General features: G+C 40.0%; 1 protein-coding gene across 50 annotated transcripts in view; it reads left to right on the plus strand.

Moving 5' to 3' along the window:
• EIF4G3 (eukaryotic translation initiation factor 4 gamma 3) overlaps positions 1-20,883 on the plus strand; it is a 375,324-nt gene that overhangs the window by 156,283 nt on the left and 198,158 nt on the right. For 3 of the 50 annotated variants that reach the window (XM_074018065.1, XM_074018066.1, XM_065528537.2), the window contains one exon: positions 20,467-20,485. The exons of the other annotated variants lie outside the window; for them this stretch is intronic. The gene's annotated coding sequence lies outside the window, so the exon portion shown is untranslated. The remainder of the gene's footprint in view (positions 1-20,466; positions 20,486-20,883) is intronic. 50 annotated transcript variants of the gene reach the window in all.

A 20,883-nucleotide genomic window follows, 5' to 3' on the forward strand; every position in this document is an offset into this window, starting at 1 on the left:
TGGGCAATTTACAAAAGAAAGAGGTTTATTGGACTTAGGCTCTGGAGGACTTAGGACTCCCACATGTCTGGGGAGGCCTCATAATCATGGCAGAAGGCAAGGGAGAGCAAGTCACATCTTACGTGGATGGCAGCAGGCAAAAAGAGAGCTTGTGTAGGGCAAGTCCCATTTCTAAAACCATCAGATCACGTGACACCCGTTCACTATCACTAGAACAGCACAGGAAAAGACCTGCCTCCATAATTCAGTCATCTCTCACTGGGTCCTTCCCATAACATGTGGGAATTATGGGAGCTAGAAGATGAGATGTGGGTGGAGACACAGCCAAACCATATCAGCTGAGAAGTGCTCTCACCTTTGAATTCTTGAAGTCTAAAATTTCTCTGACCAACCCAGTGGCTCACACCTGTAGTTCCAGCACTTTGGGAGGTTGAGGCAGATGATCACTTGAAGCGAGAAGTTTCAGGCCAGCAAAGTTTCTGGGCAGCAAAGCAAGACCCTGCCTCTACAAAAATTTTAAAAAATTAGTTGGGCATGTTGTTTTACCCCTGTAGTCTCAGCTACTTGGGAGGCTGAGGTGGGAGGATCCCCAGGAGTTCATGGCTCACTGCAGCCATGATCGTGCCACTGAGCTCCAGCCTGGCAACAAAGTGAGACCCTGTCTCAAAAATAAAAAATAAAATAAAAAATAAGTAACATTTTTCTGACCATAGTCTTTGTTCCTTTTTCCTATCCCATGCCAGTCTTATTGTACCTATTTCATAGCCTACAAGCTTTTAATTCTTTAATCCATTTCTTTTCTCAAGATGGCAGCCCCTTTCTGCCTTCACTTTCTCTTATTTATCCTTGATCCTATCACTAACTACTATAACTTTATTTTTATAAAACCACTAGTTCTCTTTGTTTAAAATAAAAATCAAATTGTTTATTTTGTAGTGATGAGGTCTTGCTATGTTGTGCAGGCTTATCTCAAACTCCTGGCCTCAAGTGGTCCTTCTGCCTTGGCCTCCCAAAGTGCTAGGATTACAGGTGTGAGCCACTGCACCTGGCCCACTAGTTTCTTCCCCTCCCCGCCACCCACTCAATTTCTCTCTCTTCCCAGTTCTTATCCCTGGATCTAACTCAGCAGATCTTTTCCTCTGTTCTGGCTCCCAGGATGGATAGCTCTGCTTTGGAAATTGAATTACCTGTGTTGGTGGAGTCTAATTAAAACTTTATGATTGGGGCCAGGCAGGGTGGCTCATGCCTGTAATCCCAGCACTTTGGGAGGCTGAGGCAGTCGGATCACATGAGGCCAGGAGTTCAAGACCAGCCTAGCCAACATGGTGAAACCTTGTCTCTACTAAAAAATACAAAACATTAGCTGGGTGTGGTTGTGTGCACCTGTAGTTTGAGCTACTCGAGAGGCAGAGGCATGAGAATCGCTTGGACCCGGGAGGCGGAGGTTGCAGTGAGCCTTGATCATGACCCTGTACTCCAGAGTGAGACTCTGTTTGGACCAGGCGCGTTGGCTCAAGCCAGTAATTCAGCACTTTGGGAAGCTGAGGCTGGAGACTCACTTGATGCATCCGGGAGTGAGAGGTTATGGTGGGCTGTGTTCATGAACTCCAGATTGGGCAACAGAGCAATACTTTATCTCAAACAAAAAATTAATGATTTATTAATACAGCTGGTCTAAACTCTACTTAGGTGTAACATAGCTACAACTTAGCTGCTTGATAATCTTTTTAGTAATCACGAATTTACTCTCAGTCATATCCTGCACTGTGCTTACTTCAGTATTAGGTTGGTCACCAACAACTAGACAGGCCATGCACTGTATAGCTTGTGAAGTTATACTTGTGAAGTTACGTATCATGAGTAGCTCTGCTTCACCTTGTTTACTTCTGTTGCTTACTCTTTGTTGAAACACCTGTGTTTTACAATTTATTATGACATGTTTAAGCTTATAAAAGTATATTATGATGTGTTTGGTTTGAAAAGATAATCATAACACAACCAACCACCACTCACCTTAAATTGATTATCAATATCTTTGAAGCCACTCTGTATTCCTCCTTTATCCCAGCCCCCTCTTTCTCCCTAGGGGTAACAATTTTCTTGAGTTTTGTGTAAATAGATATTTGTCTTATAATTTCACTGGTGTCTGCATTTTGAGGTTTACATTTTCAATTAGCCATCATGTGTGACCTTGGGCAACTTACTTTATTATCTCTGAACCTTTCTCATTTTTCCCCCAATTTAAAAAATTATGTTAAAATGCAAATAGCACAAAGTTTAAAATCTTAACCCCATTTTTAAATATACATTTTAAGTATACATTGATAATATGCAGTCATCACCATGATCCATCTTGATAACTCTTTTCTTTCATCTTGTAAAACTGAAAGTCTATATGCATTAAACGGTAACTTCCCGGGCGCGGTGGCTCAAGCCTGTAATCCCAGCACTTTGGGAGGCCGAGACGGGCGGATCACAAGGTCAGGAGATCGAGACCATCCTGGCTAACACGGTGAAACCCCGTCTCTACTAAAATACAAAAAAAATTAGCCGGGCGTGGTGGCGGGTGCCTGTAGTCCCAGCTACTTGGGAGGCTGAGGCAGGAGAATGGTGTGAACCCGGGAGGTGGAGCTTGCAGTGAGCTGAGATCCGGCCACTGCACTGCAGCCTAGGTGACAGAGCGAGACTCCATCTCAAAAAAAAAAAAAAAAAAAAAACCATTAACTTCCCTTTGACCCCTCCCTTCGAACCCTGGCAACAGCCATTCTCCTGTCTGTCTGTGGCTTTGGCTAGTCTTTAACTACATCATATAACTGTTATCATACAATAGTTGTTTGTGACTGGCTTATTTCACTTAGCATGTTGTCCTCAAGTTCCATCCATTTTGTAGGATATGTCAGAATTTCCCTTCTTTTTAAGGCTAATGTTTCACTTTATGTATTGTACCGTGTTCTGCTTATCTATTCATTTGCTGATGAACACTTGGTTGGCTTTCATGTTTTACCTATTACGAATAATACTGATGTGAATGTGGATGTACAAACAACTCTCTTAAGACCTTGTTTTCATTTATTTAGAGTGGATACTTGGAAGTGGAATTGCAGAACTGTATGGTTATTCCTATTTTTTGTGAAAGTACCATACTGTTTTCCACAATGGCTGTACCTATTTTACATTCCTACCAACAGTGTATAAGAGTTCCACATTCTCCACATCCTTTACAACACTTATTATTATTATTATTATTTTTGAGATGGAGTCTTGCTCTGTTGCCCAAGTTAAAGTGCAGTGGTGTGGTCTCGGCTCACTGCAACCTCCACCTCCTGGGTGCAAGCTATTCTCCTGCCTCAGCCTGCCAAGTATCTGGGACTACAGGCCCATGCCACCATGCCCGGCTAATTTTTTGTATTTTTAGTAGACACAGGCTTTTACTGGGTTAGCCAGGATGGTCTCAAACTCCTGACCTCGTGATCTGCCCACCTTGGCCTACCAAAGTCTGGGATTACAGGCATGAGGCACTGCACCGGACATGGTTGCACATGCCTGTATTGCCAGCTACTTGGGAGGCTGAGGCAGGAGAATCTCTTGAACCCGGGAGGTGGAGGTTGCAATGAGCTGAGATCATGCCACTGCACTCCAGCCTGGGATACAGAGCGAGACTCCATCTCAAAAAAAAAAAAAATTTGTGTGTGTGTACACATATATATACTAGCCATCTTGGTGTGAGGAGGCGATATATCTCAATGTAGTATTGATTTGTATTTCCTTAGGATTAGCATCTTTTCATGGGCTGGTTGGCCATTTGTATATCTCTTTTTAATAGAAGTGTCTATTCATGTCCTTTGCCCATTTCTGAATCTGATTGTTTCCTTTTTTTTTTTGTGATTGAGTTTTAGGAGTTCTATATATTCAGGATATTAACTTTTTTTTTTTTTTTGAGACAGTGTCTCCCTCTGTCACGCAGGCTGGAGTGCAGTAGTGCGATCTCAGCTCACTGCAACCTCTGCCTCCTGGGTTTAAACGATTCTCATGCCTCAGCCACCTGAGTAGCTGGGATTACCACACCCGGCTCATTTTTGTATTTTTAGTAGAGACAGGGTTTTGCCATGTTGGTCAGGCTGGTCTCGAACTCCTGGCCTCAAGTGATTTCCCCACCTTGGCCTCCCGAAGTGCTGGGATTACAGACATGGGCCACTGTGCCGAGCCCAAGATATTGACTTTTTAACAGATGTACAGTTTACAAATATTTTCTCTTCTTTTGTCGGTTGCCTCTTTACTCTCTTGGTGTAGTATCTTTTGATGCACAAGAATTTTAAATTGTTAATATGCCCAAGTTGTCTACCTTTTTTTTTTTTTTTTTTTTTTTGCTTCTGCCTTTGGTATTGTATCTAAGAAGTCATTGCCAAATCCAGTGTTTCAGAGCATTTGCTGTGTGATTTCTTCTCAGATTTTTTTACTTTTAGCTCTTACATTTTGGTCTTAATCTATTTTGACTTAATTTTTGTATTTGGTGTTAGGTGAGGGTCTAACTTCATCCTTTTGCGTATGTATATGAAATTTCTCCCAGAACCATTTGTTGAAAATGTCCTTTCCCTATTGAATGGTTTTGGTACCCTTTTCAAAAATCATTTGAAATGTGTGTGTGGGATTATTTCTGGGCCATTTTTTCCCATTTCTAATTACTTTTGGCTTATTTTTACACCAGTACTGCACTTTTCATTTTTGCAGATTTGTAATTATGAAATCTGGAATTTTGAGACTTACAGCTTTTTTCTTTTCAACTATTGTTTTGGCTATTCAGACTCCCTTGAGAATACCTATTAATATCAGGATGGGGAGAGTTTCTGTTTTTGTGGAACACACCATTGGGATTTTGATAGAGATTGCGTTGAATCTGTAAATCACTTTGGGTTGTATTGGAATATTAACAATATTAAATCTTCCAGTTCATGAACAGGGGGTAATTTTCTGTTATTGGGTTTTTAGGTTATCTCATCCACTCTCATGGCAAGGACTGTTGATTATGTTTGCTGATTCCTAGTTCATTCTGGGTTGATTCTGCTCTCTTCATGCCTAATTACTCTGTGGACTTTTGTACCTAGAGGTCTCTTTGACATTAAAACTCTCCATAATATAAATGAATTCATCACTTCTTTATTCAAAGCAGAGAAAATAACTATTGCAAAAGCCTTAAGAGAAAATAAAGTTGGTATATTTGAGAGAAATAAATAAGGCCAATATGGCTGGACAGTAATGGTATGTGAAGTGAAGTCAATGATAGCCTGGGACCCAATCATTTTGGGCTCTATAAGCATTCTTCGCCACCTAAACCTCAAACCTTGGAGAAGCAACTTTCTTCCTCTTATGTTTAGGTGCTCAGAAAGTCCTGCTGTTTCCATATATGAACTAACTCCCAAATCTGCCTTTTTTTTTTTTTTTTTTTTTTTTTTTTGGTCTGGATCCACTGCTGTTATCAGGCCCTTATCACTATGTACCTGGGCTGTTGGAATAGATCCCTGTCTGGTGTCTTGACACAAGTATCTTCACTAAGAGTTCATATTGTTGTAATGGCTCTCTTTATTAAACAAATTGGATGATATTGCTGCCCTGTTCAACATCTCCTAGGATTACCTTCATGGTAAAGTCCTTACTTGACCTGTCTTTTTAGTCTGGCCCTAATCTAATCCTCTGATGTCACCTCCTCTCACTCTACCTCATGCACTTCTGTTCTTTGCCGTTGCTGACGTGTTTATGGTTCAGCAGACATGCCCTAGTTTTTCAGGTCTTTGTGCTTCTGTTTAAAATATCCTTTGTTTTGCCTACACATGATCTCCTCCACTTTTTATGGCTGACTGCAAACTCACCATCTATTACTGTTGATCTGCCACCTTTGGAGGCTCCCTGGAAATCTTCTCCCAGGAAGAATTAATCACATTCTGCTTTGTACTTCTTGATATATTATTCACACGCCTTATGCCACTTTCTATGTCATTTTTACAGTTATTAGGTAAATTGTAAATCCCTGTGCATAGGAATCGTGTCTTCTTTCAACTTGATTTCCATGACTTAGAATTGCTACTGCAAACAAAAAAGAAAAACTCACAAACTTGTTAGATTGCTACATCTGAAGTCAACTATGGTTTACAAGTTTCTTTCATTCTAATGTGAGTAAAAGTTTTTGTGTGCCTAAATGTTTTTCACTGAGGGTACTACTAATTAGCATCCCCAAAGGAAAGAAAACTGAAAGTGATTTTGCTTTAAAGCTTGTTATTCATAGTAAAAGAACATTTGCCATATAATTCAGGGAAGCTTTAGAGAGAAAACATAGGGGATCTGTTGGCCGTGTCAAAAAAGTACAAGCTACATGGCCAGTGATGTGATGCTGTAATACTTCCACCTATAGGTGAACTGGAGAGGCTTGTTTTTTTTCCAAATAGACCTGGCCTAATTGTGATGATGCGTGCCAACCTAATTAACCTCCTAATGTTATTTGTCTTTATTTTTGTACTGTCAGGAACTTGGTGTGTGGGTTGGGAATAATAGAACATAATAGAATGTTAGAACATAATAAAACTATGTGATGTCTAAATTGAGCTTTAACACAAACTGGTTGGTGTTATTGAGGGAAAGTTTTCAGGAAAGTATAATTTACTAGTGGGAATAGGAAAAGCCTGATGTTGTGGTGAGGTAGAAATTTCCACCGAGTTACTGGGAACAGGAAGTAAAGGGCTAATGGTGGGTGACTCAGCTATTTTCTGAACCTGTCTCATATGATTCAGTGTGCATGATGTCTGTTTATTCTTGACAGAGTAAGTACTATGGGAGTCACATTACACAGCAGACATAATGTTTATTTAACCAACTCAGTGATGACCTAAAAATAACTTGTGGGGTTTTTGTACTACATTTAGCATAATCAGATAGAAAAATCATAATGGACACCCATCATTGAGAGCTTTCCCTTATAAATAACTGAATATATAGTCAGCCAGTACTATTTCATTTCTTACATTGTTAAGGTGAAATCTTTAGTATTTAACTGAAAGGTAGCGAAAGAAGATAGCCTTTAAATTATCCATAAAATAATTCTGTACCATTTTATACTCTGGACAGATAAGCGTTTTCGATGCAGCAGCGCCATCGTTGAGGTATTTTTGTGCCAAAATTTTCGTATAGGAACTTTTTTGTGAGGCTGTAGCAAATGTTGTTTTGAAATGGAAATTTACTGTATTTGCTGGATTTTATGTTAATATTAAATTATAGTAGCAGTAGTTTTACTTTGATTTTCTTGATTTACTCATCTTGTACTGAAGGTTTGTGTCTACCATATACTGTAATTGAGTCTTAAAATATGTCAGAGCCGGGCACGGTGGTTCATGGCTGTAATCCCAGCACTTTGGGCAGCTGAGGTAAGTGGATCACCTGAGTTCAGGAGTTCCAGACCAGCCTGCCCAACATGGTGAAACCCCATTTCTGCTAAAAATACAAAAATTAGCCAGGTGTCGTGCCACGTGCCTGTGTCCCAGCTGCTTGGAAGGCTGAGGTAGGAGAATCGCTTGAACCCAGGAGGCGGAGGTTGCAGTGGGCCGAGATTGTGCCACTGCACTCCAGCCTGGGTGACAGAGCGAGACTCTATCTCCAAATAAAGAAAAAAGAAAGAGAGAATCTTAAGTATGTCAGAGTGTGGTTATTATTATGCTGTATACCTATTACACGCTTGGCTTTGAAGGAGAGAGCACTTGGAAGCCTGAGCTTACATAATAATCATAATCTGCTCATTTGTCTGAGAAATTGTGAGTTGTTATGGTTTATTCTTTTTGACATTTGAGTATTCTTGCTCTCAGAGGTGCAGGATATGTAGCATATAAACTTTAGTCAGAGATTATTTCAAAAGGGAAAGGGAAGCTAGAGTCACTAAGAAGAAATAGGCTGGGCGCAGTGGCTCATAACTATAATCCCAGCACTTTGAGAGGCTGAGGTGGGCAGATCACTTGAGGCCAGGAGTTCGAGACTAGCCTGGCCAACGTGGCAGAACACTGTGTCTACTAAAAATGCAAACATTAACTGAGGGTGGTGGTGCCCACCTATAGTCCCAGGTACTCGGGAGGCTGAAGTATGAGGATGGCTTGAACCTGAGAGGTGAAGGTTGCAGTGAACCAAGATCTCACCACTGCATTCCAGCCTGGCTGATAGAGGGAGACTGTCTCAAAAAAAAAATAAATAAATGAAAAATAAAAATAAAATAAAATAAATAAATAAGAAATAAATGCCAGCATTCTGTTTACAATAATACGTAGTGTAGTGGGAATGTGTGATCAATCTAATAGTCAATAGAACTACCCAGTGGTTGATGCTATATATAAAGTAGGAAATACGTACCTTTTTTATAATTGATTTAAAAAGTTTCTGCATTAAGCTTGCGCACTGTTTTATTTCACTCCATGTTTCAATAAAAATCACAGGACTTGTTTTTTATTTACAATATTATACTGTTGTTTGAATATTTAATGGGATTTCTGTTTTAAAATGTTTTAGTTGGTATAGTTATTAGATATTTTGTATTAACCTAGAATGGAAAATTAAAGTACATATCTTCTGATTCACTGCATGTAAATAGGACCTGACTTGGACACCATTTGAAATGTATTTTCCAGTAATCGCGCTGGCTATACATGGTCCCATACCTGCCCTTATCTCAACAGATGAATGGTATTCTTCTTTATTTATTCATTTATTCATTTATTTATTTATTTTTGAGACAGGATCTCACTCTGTTGCCCAGGCTGGAGCGCAGTCACATGATCTTGGCTCACTGCAACCTTCTCCTCCTAGGATGAAGCAGTCCTTCCACCTCACCCTCGCCAGTAGTTTGCACCACAGGCATGCACCACCATGCCTGGGTAATTTTTAAATTTTTTTTGTAGGGATGGTGTCTCGCTGTGTTACCTAGGCTGGTCTTAACTTCTAAGCTCAAGCAATCCTCTCACCTCGGCCTCCCAAAGTGCTAGGATTACAGATGTGATCACTGTGCCTTGGCCCCACAAATTGGTCATTTCTGATGGTTGCCTGGGCCTCAAAGCCTGAGTTCAGCATAGTGTTTTGGCACACTGCAAAGAATAAGTAAGAAAATGTTTTTAAGTGGACGCAACTATTCCACATGGGATGATGTTAGATTTTAAGAAGGAAAAAGTGGTTCCTCATTTCCTGTCAGATTGGCAGTTGCAATAGAAGCAGAACCCTCATTGACCTGAAGAGCCAATGTTTTCCTGTAGTAGAGGAATTATTTTCTTGTTTTATTTAATTATTTGTAGTATTTCTTGATTATATTCATGGGGGCTTTTTTTTTTTTTTTTGAGACGGAGTCTTGCTTTGTCGCCAGGCTGGAGTGCAGTGGCGTAGTCTCGGCTCACTGCAAGCTCTGCCTCCTGGGTTCAAGCGATTCTTCTGCCTCAGTCTCCCGAGTTTTTGGGACTACGGGCACGTGCCACCACGCCCAGCTAATTTTTTGTATTTTTAGTAGAGACGGGGTTTCACCATGATGGCCAGGATGGTCTCAATCTCTTGACCTCGTGATCCTCCTGCCTTGGCCTGCCATGGCATTTTGTTTTTAAATAACTTCTCTTGCTCTATGAGATGAGAAAAAATAGGTACTCTGTTTGGGCCTTTCTTACTTTCCCTCGATAATAAAATATAAAAATTTTTATTTTTTATTCACTGAAACATAAAAAAGGCATCATGTTTTGTGCAGACTGTTAAATGTTGATTTTAACATCTGTGTTGGATGGTTTTATATAGCTGTCTACCATATATGAGTTTCATGTGGAATATACTGCCATATCATGTTTTCATTGTTTAGACAGCTCTACTTTGTCAAGTATTCTTTACAATTCAACAAGAAACAAGCAAGCATTTACAAATACATGTGCAAATATGTATTCATCTGACAACCAATTAGTGAAATTGAGTCAGTGCTCTTGAAACAAACTTGTTTGATATCAGGCTTTTGTGCTATAGTAATATTGTTGTTTTGACTACTTTCAAAATGTTTTTATCTGGATGTGGTGACTCGTGCCTCTAGTCCCAGCTACTTGGGAGGCTGAAGCAGGGGAAAATCACTTAAACCCAGGAGTTCTAGGCTGCAGTGAGCTATGATTGTGCCACTGTACTCCACTCTGGGCAACAGAGTGAGACCTGTTCTCTTAAAAAAATTTTTTTTTCAATTGTGATAAAATACACATAAAATTTACCATCTTTCTGAGATCATTTGCTATAAAGGAATACCTAAATCTGGATTATTTGAAATAAAAAAGCTTTATTAGGCTTATGGTTCTGTAGGCTATACAAGAAGCATGTTGCCAGACCAACACCTGCTAAAAATAAGGGCCTCAGGAAGCTTCTACTCATGGCAAAAGATGAGGGGGAGGTGTGTTCAGAAATCACATGATGAGAATGAGGTGACAGGCTCTTCTTAATAACCAGTTCTTTTTTTTTTTTTGAGACGGAGTCTCGCTCTGCCGCCCAGGCTGGAGTGCAGTGGCCGGATCTCAGCTCACTGCAAGCTCCGCCTCCCGGGTTCACGCCATTTTCCTGCCTCAGCCTCCCGAGTAGCTGGGACTACAGGCGCCCGCCACCTCGCCCGGCTAGTTTTTTGTATTTTTTAGTAGAGACAGGGTTTCACCGTGTTAGCCAGGATGGTCTCGATCTCCTGACCTCGTGATCCGCCCGTCTCGGCCTCCCAAAGTGCTGGGATTACAGGCTTGAGCCACCGCGCCCGGCCAATAACCAGTTCTTAAGGGAACTCAGTGAGAACTCACTCCAACAAGGATGGCAGCAACTCATTCATGAGAGAGCAACTCCCTTGATCCAAACACTTCCCATTAGACTCCAGCTCCAACATTGGGGGTCATATTTCAATATGAGATTTGGAGGGGTCAGTATTCAACCATAGTACTACCTTAACCTTTTATCTATTTTATTTATTTATTATTTATTTTTTTGAGAAGGAGTCTAGCTCTCTTGCCCAGGCTGGAGTGCAGTGGCGTGATCTCTGCTCACTGCAACCTTCTCCTGCCTCAACCTCCCAAGTAGCTGGGATTACAGGTGCCCACCACCACGCCCAGCCAATTTTTGTATTTTTGGTAGAGACTGTGTTGGCCAGGCTGGTCTCGAACTCCTGACCTCATGATCCGCCCGCGTCGGCCTCCCAAAGTGCTAGGATTACAAGCGTGAGCCACCCTGCCCAGCCCACCTTAATCATTTTTAAGTTTATAGTTCCGTGGTATTAAGAACATTTACATTTGGCTGGGCACTTTGGCCCATACCTGTAATCCCAGCACTTTGGGATGTCAATACAGGGGCATTGATTGAGCCCAGGAATTTGAGACCAGTCTGGGTGACAGCAAGAACCTGTCTCTATAAAAGATTTTTTAAAAAAAATTACTGGGCGTGGTGGCACATACCTGTAGTCACAATTACTTGGGAGGCAGAGGTGGGAGGATCGCTTGAGCCTGGGAGATCAAGGCTGTGGTGAGCTATGATTATGCCACTGCACTCCATCCTGGGAAACAGAGTGAGACCTTGTCTCAGGGAAAAAAAAATATGTAACTATCAACACTGTATATCTTCTATACCTCTTTTCATCTTGCAAAACTGAAACTTTTTGTCCATTAAAGACAGATCTAGTGTTCCTTATCCAGAATGCTTGGGACCAGAAGAGTTTTGGATTTCAGATTTTTTTGAATTTTGGAGTTATGTTATTTACAGGTTCAGCATTTCTAGTATGAAAATCTCAAGTGCTCCAATGAGGTTTTAAAATTTTTTTGTTTCATGCCAGCTCTCACAAATTTACAGATTTTGGAGCATTTGGATTAAGGATACTAAACTTCTAACTCCCCATTATCTCCTCTCCCCATCCCTTGCTAACGACAATTTTATTTTCTTTCTCTGTGATTTGCCATAGTGTAGGTACCTCGTAGAAGTGAAATCAAACAGTATTTGTTTTCTTGTGACTGGCTTATTTCACTTAGAATAATATCCTGAAAGCTCATCCATGTTGTAATGTGTGAGAATTTGCTGCTTTTTAAAGGATGAATAATACTTTTTTGTATGTGTTTGCCACATTTTGCTTGTCCATTCATCTGTCAGTGAACACTTGGGTTGCCCCCACCTTTTTAGCTATTGTGAATAATGCTGATATGAACATGGGTGTGGAAATATCTTCTTTTATTATTTATTTATTTATTTATTTATTTTTAAATGAGACAGAGCCTCACTCTGTCACCCAGGCTGGAGTGCAGTGGCGTGATCTCGGCTCACTGCAACCTCTGCCTCCTGGGTTCAAGTAATTCTCCTGTTTTAGGTCCCCGAGTAGCTAGGACTACAGGCGCACACCACCACGCCTGGCTAATTTTTATATTTTTTAGTGGAGATGGAGTTTTACCACGTTGGTCACACTGGTCTTGAACTCCTGACCACCCGTCTTGGTCTCCCAAAGTGCTAGGATTACAGGCATGAGCCACTGTGCCCGGCCTTTTATTGTTTTTTTTAAGACAGGGTCTCATACTGTCACCCAGGCTGGAGTGCAGTGATGCGATCATGGCCTTGACCTTCTGGGCTCAGGTGATTTTCCCACTTCAGCCTCTGGGGTAGCTGAGACTACAGGAGTACATCACCACACCCAACTAATTATTTATTTTTGGTAGAGTTGAGTATCACAATGTTAACCAAGTTGGTCTCCAATTCCTGGGCTCAAGTAATCCTTCCACCTCAGCCTCCCAAAGTGTTGGCATTACAGGTATGAGCCACCACACCTGGCCACAAATATCTTTTTTAAGAGTCTGCCTAATTTCTTCCCTTACTGCCTTTTGTTGTGCTTAGTTGAGTTTTTGTAGTGACACATTTTGATTTTCTTTTTGTTTCATTTTATGTGTAGTCTACAGAATTTGTTTGGGATGATTATCAGAGGGATTTCATGTAAAATCATGAAGTTATGAATATGTATTTTAAGGTGATAACAATTTAACATCAGTTGGCTACAAAAACTGTACTTCTTTGCACCTCAGGCCCCTCCAACTTTGTCCCCTCCAACTTTGTTGCTGATATCACAAATCACATCTTTATATATTGTGTATGCCCTTAGATTTTTATGCTTTTGTCTAAAATCCTGTAAAAGAATAAAAACTAGACTTACGAACCAAAATTTTAATAATAGAGGCTTATATATTTGCCCGTGTATTTATCTTTGCTGGAGAACTTTATGTTTTCATATGGTTTTCAGTTACTGTCTAGTTCCTTTCTTCTCAATTTGAAGAATCTTTTGTCATTTCTTATAGGGCATGTCTTATGGTAATGAACTTTCTCAGCTTATTAATTTCATTAATTTGAAATTTGGGAATGTCTTAATTCTTCCCTCATTTTTGAGTGAAGGTTTTGTTGGATATAGAATTCTCATGTGATAAGGTGGTTGTTGTTTTTTTTCCCTTCCTTTCAGCATGTTGAATAATGTCATTCTACTACCTTCTGGTCTACAAGTTTCTGCTGATAATCTTATTGAAGATCCCTTGCTTGTCATGATTCGGTTTTATCTTGCTGCTCTCAATAGTCTAAGGTTAATAGTGTTTTACCTTAAAGAAGAAAAATTTGTATAGACAGGGTCTTGCTATGTTCCCCAGGCTGTTCTTGATCTCCTGTCTTGATCCCTCCAAAGTGATGCAATTATAAGCATGAACCACTGTACCTAGGCTGTCTTTTACTTTTCAGATTTTGAATGTGTGTTTCCATGTGGGTCTGTTTGATTTTTTTCCTACATGGGGTTCATTGAGTTCTTGCTATCATATATCCATGTCTTCAAATGTGGAAAGTTTTCTCCCATTTTTTCTGAAATAATCCTGTTCCTTTTCGTCTCTCTTCTTCTGTAATGTGAATATTGATTTGCTTGATGGTGTCCCATAAGTCCCTTAGGTTCTGTTACCTTTTCTTTATGCTTTCTAATTTTTGCTTCTCAGACTGGATAATTTCAAATAACTTTCCTTTAAGTTCACTAATTCTTTGTTCTGTTATTAGAGCCTGCTTTTGTACTCTTCTAGTGAATTTTTCAATTCAGTTATTTTTTCAGCTCCAGAATTTGTTTCTTTTCTTCTTCCCCTTCCTCCCCCACCCTTTTTTAAAACTATTTGATATTCTCTATTTATATATCTTTTTTTAAATTTCATTTAGGTCTGTCCTCCCTCCCATCCTCTTTCTTTAGCTTATTGAGTGTATTTAGGACAGTTTAAAAGTCTTTGTCTAGAGGCCGGGCATGGTGGCTCATGCCTGAAATCCCAGCACTTTGGGAGACCGAGGCAGGCAGATCACTTGAGGTCAGGAGTTCGAGACCAGCCTGGCCAACATGGCAAAACTCCGTCTCTACTAAAAGTACTAAAATTAGCCAGGTGTGGTAGTGTGCGTCTGTTATCCTAGCTACTAGGGAGACTGAGGCAGGAGAATTGCTTGAACCCAGGGGACAGAGGTTGCAGTGAACCAACATTGTGCCACTGCACTCCAGCCAGGATGACAGTGTGAGACTCCATACCAAAAAAAAAAGTGTTTGTCTGGAGCTGGAGGCCATTATACTAAGAGAACTAACACAGGAACTGAAAACCAAATACTGCATGTTGTCACTTACAAGTGGGAGCTAAACTTGAGTACACATGGATGCAAAGAAAGGAACAACAGACCTTGGGGCCTATTTGAGGATGGAGGGTGGGAGGAGTGTAAGAATCAAAAAATTGCCTACCAACTACTGTGCTTATTACCTGAGTGACAAAATGTCTACACACAACCCCTGTGATACACAATTTACCTATTTAACAAACCTGCACCTGCACTCCTGAACCTATAACAGTTAAAAAGAAATAAAAACAAAATACCCCAGGAACTTGTCTTTAACTTTTGAACTGGGCCAGACAGCCACAATCACAACATCCTTGAAAACAACTGAATTTTGTCAGTGCTGCAATTCCTGATTAGCAACAACCAATAAACCATGGACACACGTACTATGCCAGTGCCTCCACCAGTGATAATTCTTTCAGAACAACAACTTGTTTTTGTTTGTGTTTTTTTTTTTATTTTGAGATGGAGTCTCGCTTTGTCACCCAGGCTGGAGTGCAGTGGCATGACCTTGACTCACTGCAACCTCCACCTCCCAGGTTCAAGCAATTCTCTTGCCTCAGCTCCCAAGTAGCTGGGATTACAGGCACCCACCACCATGCCCAGCTAATTTTTATATTTGTAGTAGAGACAGGGTTTCACCATGTTGGCCAGGCTGGTCTCGAACTCCTGATCTCAGGTGATCAGCCCGCCTCAACCTCCCAAAGTGCTGAGATTACAGGCATGAGCTACTGTGCCCACCCGATTTCTATACTTTATGATATTTGTTGAAAGTTGAGCACTTAAATAGCCAGCTCTTCTAATCTTTGTGGACTGATTCCATGATGGGTAACATCAGGAGTATCAGCCTGGTGTGAAGGCTTGAGGTCCTGTAGACCTTTTCTGTGTGTGTGTATTCACTGGACCTATGTGAACACTTTTCCCCAGATCCCTGGGATGTATCAGTGCATTTAGGTGCCTTGATGTAAGAGTGGCATCTTAGATGTTCTGTCGTGTTCCTCTGCCATTTGTCTTTTGTCCCCCTAGCACTGGCAGGTCGGCAGCATCTCTGTAGCTCTCAACTCAGCCACTCTTCCCATCTGAACTTTGCATAAGGTGAAACAGAAATCAGTCCCATGAGCAGCCCCCAGACAAGCCAGAATGATGCAAACAAGTTCCACTCTTTTCCTTCTGTCATGATGGAGCTTCTTAGAATTAGTTGGGTTCCTCCCACCTTGACATCAATGAGGAGGGATTGGAGCAAGGGTGACCTCTAAATATGCATACATATATACATTAAAAAATTTTTTTTCCTTGACTGCCTTAACAAATTATTGTTCTTTATTTTAATATTTTAAATTTTTTTCTATGTTGTTTTGAGTGTGGCTTTTTCTTGATTGGGCATACTCAGTTGGCTGCTGCAGATTCTTAACTGCTTGAGAGAGTTTGTGTCTGGTTGAAATTATTACACAAATGAGTTGGCAGCTTCTTTCACCCTGTGACCCCTTCCCAAATTCTGCTGGCTTCCTTCCCTGAGGGCCCCTGTGAGGTATAGTCAGGGATAGCTTTCCTGGACTCTAGCTGGAGAATGTGAGTGCCTGCAAAGCTCTTCCTGCTACTGCTTCTACTTTCATATCCCACACTAAATCTGCTTCAGTTCTAGGTAAAGTTAAATCCTTCTGTAATCTGGATTTTCATTTTTTTTCAGTGGGAATGTGTGTTCTGAGGCAGGTTTTCCTACTGTTACACTTGGGGAACTCACGATTTCTCACCTGTCCTGTGGAATTTGCAGCGGTGTGCTACTTCTTTCAGAGGATCTGTGGATTCTTTCTGTTTTCCCGATATGTTCCTGTGGGTGGTTCTTGGAGCAAAAGTCTATGGTGTGAATCTCCACGTTCTTCTCTTCATCCAAGTGGGAGCTGCACGTTAATCCTGTCTCCCTGCTTTTTGTTGTTCTGGATGGGGAGCTTGGTCGTTCAGTCACAAAACTTTATTCTTTGTGAATCCTAGTGGCTTCTGTTCTCCAGTTCTCCAGGTTCTTAACTGGTTTCTTGAGTTTTTACAAAGGTACTTTGGTCAGTATGTTGTTCACTTGGTGTTTTCATGGGGTGATGTGGACCTGGATCATCGTAGTCTGTTGTCTTTCTGATGTCTTGTGTTTTTGAAGCAGATATACATGTTTTTGAAGCAAAAAGTGTCCTGCTTTATGAAACAATAGAATTTTTGCTGTTTCTCTTAATTCAAGCATTTTATTGCAGTGGGATTTGAAATGTGCACTAATTATACAGATTTGGGGAGAAAAGTTCTCATGAGGTTGCAGGTGCCTCTAAGCATTGTGAATGGGAAATCATTTTAGGGTCACAATAAAATAATGTGCCATACCTGTGGAAATACGGGATGGTAAAGGACTGTCCTGAAACCCTCAGGAATGAGAATGTTGGATTTTTTTTTTTAAGACAAAAACTTAAGGATAGATAATGTAAATGTTTAATAATTAAATAGCAAGAGGTAAAGGAGGAAAACTTATAGTTCTAATATCAGTATAGGCCAGTGTTCTCAAACTTTTATACTTCAGTATCCCTTTATACTCTTAAATAGAACTCTTTGGGGTTCTCAATACTATATGCATTATATCTACTAATAAAAATGTCTGCACATACCCATGTGTATAAGCATAGTTTAATCATTCTTTCAAGTAAAATGGCATTGCATGAAAAAGTGGCTAGTTCAGTTTGTGACTCTAAAGGTGGTACAGGTGCTTTTTCTTAGTACTACTAATTTACCTCAGAACTGTTTTATGTCTTCTCACTTGATCAACACGGTATACTAAAAAGGTGTGCTAAAGTTTATTAGTATATTGTTTTATTTATATAACTTATTTAAATAACCAAATTATAGAGATGGAGGATAATATATTTGTGGTTGTCAAGGGAGAGGAGTGAGGCAGGAAGGAAGATGTTTGTGGCTATTAATAGGTAGGGTAATACCACAGATCCTTGTCAAGAAATTTTTTGTATTTTGACTGTAATTGTGGTTATATGAATTTATACATGTAACAAAATTGCATAGAACTAAATATACACACAGATGTGTATGCATGCATCTGTAGTAAAACTCAGGAAATCTGAATAAGGTTGGTGGATTGTATCGATGCGGTTTTTCTGGCTGTTGTACTGTACTGTAGTTAGATATTACCATTAGGGAAACTAGATGAAGAGTATATGGGATCTCTGTTTTATTTCTCAAATTCCATGTAAGTCTATAATTATTTCAACTTAAAAAGTGATACATTCTGTTAAAGAAGTGACATTCTTTTGTCAATTATCTGTAGAATAGAAAAATTTAAAAGTTAAATAAAGTGACATTCTTAAGTACTGGCTCTTTTTTTTCCTTTAATTTTTTTTTAAAGTTTAATTTGTCATGAAGGCTTAGGGATGAAGAATACAATGACTATCATTGCCTTGATTTTCACTAAGTATATATAAGATTTACTTAGTGAAATCTCAGATTTCCTGAGTATATATGTAAGATTTACTAGTAGCTACATCCACCTTGCTTTTCTGTCATTGTTGAAAATATCAGCACAGGCCTGTAACATCTTAGTATTTATATTATGAAAATATTTCACCTCCCACACCTGCTTTAGTAGCATTACAGAGATGCCTAGGACACTGTGGACCACACTTTGATAATCAGTAGCTTACTGCTTTAGTCTTTATTAGCTGAGGAAAACAAGTGCTATGCTTAAGACTGCGTAGGAAATTCAGTGATAGGTCTCTGCCACTGTCTCCAGTGTCTTATATTGTGATCTTGTTCGTTGGATATTGTTGTACTTCTATAAAAGTAGAGTCGCAGAAGTGATATAAAATATAGAACTCGTAAAAGCAAAACATGGAAATTAACAGTTTTCTATACCTGTGCCGTGCAGTATGTTAGCCATGGGCTATATATATGGATATTTACATTCTAAGTGATTAAAATGTATATAAATACAATTTAAATGGAAATCAGTGGTTATAGAGTTTGTTTTTTGCAAGATGAAAAGGTTCTAGAGATCTGTTGTATTATGTGCATATAGTTTTTAACAGTACTGTATATTTAGTGGTTAAGATAGTAAATTTTGTTACATGTTTTCTTCTCTTTTCTTTTTTTGTTTTGAGGCAGAGTCTCCCGCTGTCACCCAGGCTGGAGTGCAGTGGCACCATCTTGGCTTACTGCAACCTTCGCCTCCTGGGTTCAAGTGGTTCTTCTGCCTCAGCCTCCTGAGTAGCTGGGACTACAGGCGTGAGCCACAATGCCCGGCTAATTTTTGTATATTGGCCAGGTTCTCGAACTCCTAGACCTTGTGGTCCGACTGCCTTGGCCTCCCAGAGTGCTGGGATTACAGGCATGAGCCACCGCGCCAGGCCTTGTTACATGTTTTCTACCACAAAATTTAAATTGAGTAAAATGCATTTAAATAAAAATTTATTTTTTCAGTTTCATCAGTCATATTTCAAGTGTTCAGTAGCCACATGAGGCTAATAGCTACTATTTTAGAGAGAGTAAATATGGAACATTTATAATTATCACAGAAAGTTCTATTTGCATTGGTTGTGTTGTGTAGCGCTTAAGAAGACAATTTTTGGCTGGGTGGGGTGGCTCACGCCTGTAATCCCAGCGCTTTGGGAGGCCAAGGCAGGCGGTTCACAAGGTCAGGAGTTTGAGACCAGCCTGGCCAATATGGTAAAACCCTGTCTCTACTAAAAGTACAAAAATTAGCCAGACGTGGTGGCATGCACCTATAGTCCCAGCTACTTGGGAGGCTGAGGCAGAAGAATTGCTTGAACCTGGGAGGCAGAGGTTGCAGTGAGCTGAGATCGCACCATTGCATTCCAGCCTGGGCGACAGAGCGAGACTCCGTCTCAAAAAAAAAAAAAAGAAGAAGAGGAAGAGAACAATTCTTAAGAGGTTGAAGGTACTTGGTCTAGACTTTAAGGTGCTATTTTTGTTACTCTGGCCAGATTTAAGTGTCAAACATTTGTTAGGTGGAAGAGTTTCTCTCTCTTAATTTGTACCCTATAATATCTACTAATGAGAATCAACGGCGCTGGATGTGGTGGCTCACGCCTATAATCCCAACACTTAGAGAGGCTGAGGCAGGAGGATTGTTTGAAGCCAGGAATTCAAGACCAGACTGGGCAACATTGGCAAGACCCTATCTCCACGAAAAATTTAAAAATTAGGCATTGTGTTATGTGCCTGTAGTCTTAGCACTTGGAGGCTGAGGCAGGAAGATTGCTTGAGCCCAGGAGGCTGAGGCTGCAGTGAGCTGTGTTGGTAGCACTGTACTTTAGTCTAGGTGACAGAACGAGACCGTGTCTCCAAGGATAAAAGAAGAAAAATGAATAAACACACTTATATATGCAAAAAGAGAAAGAAGTTTATAAAGAGAAATTTTAAAGCAGAATTAAGAACTTGTATGAATTAATAGGAATAGCCTATTTTTAAAACTTATTGGTATAGCTATGTAGTCTTATTCAGATTTTAAGTCTTTACCAACTCTAAGATGATAGAGATAGATTTCCATCTAGCCCCTTTACAATTTCAAATTTTTCATTCCAACATTGTAATCAATCTAGAATTTCTTTTGGTATAATGAGTTGAGGATGGTTAACCATCTTTCTTCTAAATGATTATTTAGTTTTCTCAACACAATTTATTAATTTTGGTATTTTTCTACTAATTTGAAATGTTTCTAATACCTTCTGCATATATGTGGGTTTATTTCAACATTCTCTGTATTACTCATTCCATATCATTAAATGTTCTTCTGTATCTTTTTTAATGACTGCAAAGGATTATACACTGTGGCTGAGTAAGTGCTTCTTACATCTATATTTCTTTATTGATTTAGTAATAAACTTCTTAAAGATTAAAAATAAGTATCCTGGGCACAGTGGCTCACGCCCATGATCCCAGCATTTTGGGAGGCTGAGCCAGGTGGATCACCTTAGGTCAGGAGTTTGGGACCAGCCTGACCAACATGGTGAAACCCCGTCTCTACTAAAAATACAAAAAATTAGCTGGGCGAGGTGGCGGGCGCCTGTAATCCCAGCTACTCGGGAGGCTGAGGCAGGAGAAGTGCTTGGACCCAGGAGGGGGAGGTTGCAGTGAGCTGAGATTACGCCATTGTACTCTAGCCTGGGTGACAGAGTGAGACTCCATCTCAAAGAAAAAAAAAAAAAGATTAAAATAAGTGAAACAATCATCTGT

Source organism: Macaca fascicularis, chromosome 1 (genome assembly GCF_037993035.2).
Source record: "Macaca fascicularis isolate 582-1 chromosome 1, T2T-MFA8v1.1".
In the NCBI taxonomy this organism is placed as follows: Eukaryota; Metazoa; Chordata; class Mammalia; order Primates; family Cercopithecidae; genus Macaca; species Macaca fascicularis.